We start from the raw sequence: 2,811 nt of genomic DNA, 5'->3' as shown, positions 1-2,811 counted from the left end.
CCTAAGAGGTCAGTGCACTGCAACATAGAAAACACACAAATAAACAGAAACAGACACAAGAAAATTAACTAAAGTCCTTAAAGCTGACTTGGTCTGCGTTTATTATTATTATTATTTAATCTGTTATAGTAATAGATGGATCACATTAAACATGAACAAAGTTTCAATAATAATCTCATCATATGTGCAAAGTAACCCAAATGAGCCAAAAGCTCTCAGGGGTTCAGACTTGCCTAAATGCTCATCTTCAGGTAGATATCCCTAATGTGGCCATCTCAGGCTCACAGCACTGGTTGTGGGAACAGAAGCCCCACCCACATGCTTTTCAAACCTTCTGTCTACAAGAGGCAGTCAGTCAAATTTAAAGATAGGTGAAATGGAGCTAAAAAGGTCTGTTTCAGTCCGTGGGCGAACTGAGTGTCTGCACAGAGGCCCAGTGTGACAAATAAGGATTGTTTGGAATTGTTAAGCACACAAAGATACTCCAGCAGAACCTGACAATTAAAAACATGGAGCTGGCAGTTAGTATGACAAGTGCCCTTTAGACACATTGTTCTCCACTGTGTGACTCTGTTCATTCTGTAGCCAAAACTTTAATTGCTGATCCTTACAAGTCCCTGGGGATTTAATTTGACTGACTTATACTGAACACCTTTAAATAAACAAGACTCTTGTCTCGAATTGAAAGATTGCTGTCTTTTTCCAACTACAAAACCAGTCTTCTTGTTTAACCTGAGATATCCCCTGACATTGGAAAAACTGTTTTCAGTTACCTTAAACTTGAAATGGGATGAATTGTAAGCTGTCCTAAAATGAATTACACCCCTTGGTGTTCTCAAAGCGTCATTGTTGCACGCTTTATGATTCCTGCAACTGTTTTTATCCATTTCTTGTATTGTTTATTTATGTTATTTCCATCTGCTAGCTGCATTCTTGTAATTGTTATTGTTCTCAAGTCTCTCTTGAAATGACAGATTAAATGAAGTTTCAGTTAAAACCATCAAATACTCACAAACAAGCAAATCCAGAAACTTCAAGCTCTCTCAAGACTGTTCTGTGTTAAATTTCTTTAATGCCGTGGATTGTATATCAGCACACTTTTGCAGTCTCCTTGGTCTGCAACTACTGGAGTAGCTGAGGAAATTAGGAATACATTGATTACGATGGTTGAGAGATATAAAGCAGCCGACTGAAACAGCTGCCTGATCCTCTGATCGAAACCAGGGCTGCGGTCAGTCCATGTAAATAAATATGGCAATTCATGACAAACGAGTGTTCAGCTGCACTTTAACTCGTTACATGTAAGAAGTCTTTTATACCCGAGTTTAAAGCTGGCAAGAGGGAATTTTCTTTTGAAGATATACTTCTGCTTAAGTAAATTTATGGTGGAGGAGTGGTGAATTTCGGGCACTGAAATATGTCAGGTCGCCACTTTGAGAACTTCTGGTGGAGTGTCTTGGGGACCCAAGACCTTTATTGCATCTGCATGATTTCACATAAGCAACAAAGGTCTTTTGTTCTCCAGCGGTATCACACGGACAGCAAATTCAAACTAAGTAACCCTAAATAACTGTCAAACCAGAAGAAATTGGGCATGACTGATTGCAGTCTGCAGAAAAGTGTGAGGTGATGTGCACCATCTGTAAACCCCGTTTCCCCCTCTGCGAAGCACCTTTTGAGATTTTCAGTTTAAGCAGCCGGATGAGTGTTTAGGTTTTCTCCACAGTAGGGAGACTCGGCAGGGTGGAGGAGGCTTTGGAGGGGGGGAGACCTCACTATTGCACTGACCAAGTAGTGAGTTTACATCTGATATCGGCCTGTTTTTCTTTTTGCCTGATGTCTGTCGACTTCATTTTGACCAAAGCAGGACAAGATTATTAAAATTGCAACCATGCATGCTGAAATCCTCGAACTTTCATGTCGGAGTGGAGCGGGGTTCTAAAGGGCTCTTTGAAGAGCAGATCCCTTGGGCTTTCTGCTGTGGCCACAGCAGTCGGACAGGGAGGCTCTTTGTTAAAAACCAGGCGATGATGTCTCAGTCAATAAAAGAGCATGAAAGTTGATGATGGCGATAATGATAGGCCTTAAAAATGGCCTTCCTACATCTTCTCACTATGTTCTCTCTTTCTTTATATCCTAATAACACTAGCAGCATGCACTTTTACTTGACGTTCCTTGCAATAACGCTGAAAATGTGTTAGCACTTTGCGCATTCTTTGAGCGGCGGATAACTGAGGATGGTTTTCACCACAGTTTAGACATCTTTAAACAGCTGACAGACTGTCTGGCCTCACTGCGTCGTCTGTGTTCACCCCCACCAACCCCCCAAAACAACATGTAACTTCTTAAGGAACACACTACAATCTGTGCTGATACAACAGCATGCATCATGCAGAACTGCAGGGGCCTCTTTGCCTCTATCAGTTCTTCACTGTGAGCAGGCAGCACCTTTGTGATATACAATTAGGAACTGAAAAGATATCAAATTTCCTACAAGAGAAACTCCAGGAAATAGGTCAGTGTATGCAACGGTGCCAAGGCAACGCTTTATTGTCCTTTTCCTGTCTCTACAAGGTCCTAAATCATGTGAAGTTCCAGTGAGCAGGAGAGTAAAGGGCTGCAGTTGATTGTTGTGTACATCTTCTTTGTTTTGTTTGTATTTGTGTATGGAGTGGGAATAAATGGAGCGATGCGAGAATGACTTTTTTTTGTCTCGTCTGCAACGGTAAATTTTAGCTTGTTGATTTGTGGTTCGACCTCAGCACCCACGTTTCTTTCATCTTAAATTCTGACACGGTTCCCCCATAGCCC

Source organism: Pundamilia nyererei, unplaced genomic scaffold (assembly GCF_000239375.1).
Source record: "Pundamilia nyererei isolate P.nyererei 1_Seehausen unplaced genomic scaffold, PunNye1.0 scaffold00072, whole genome shotgun sequence".
In the NCBI taxonomy this organism is placed as follows: Eukaryota; Metazoa; Chordata; class Actinopteri; order Cichliformes; family Cichlidae; genus Pundamilia; species Pundamilia nyererei.
Note: the sequence above shows the minus strand (reverse complement) of the source record.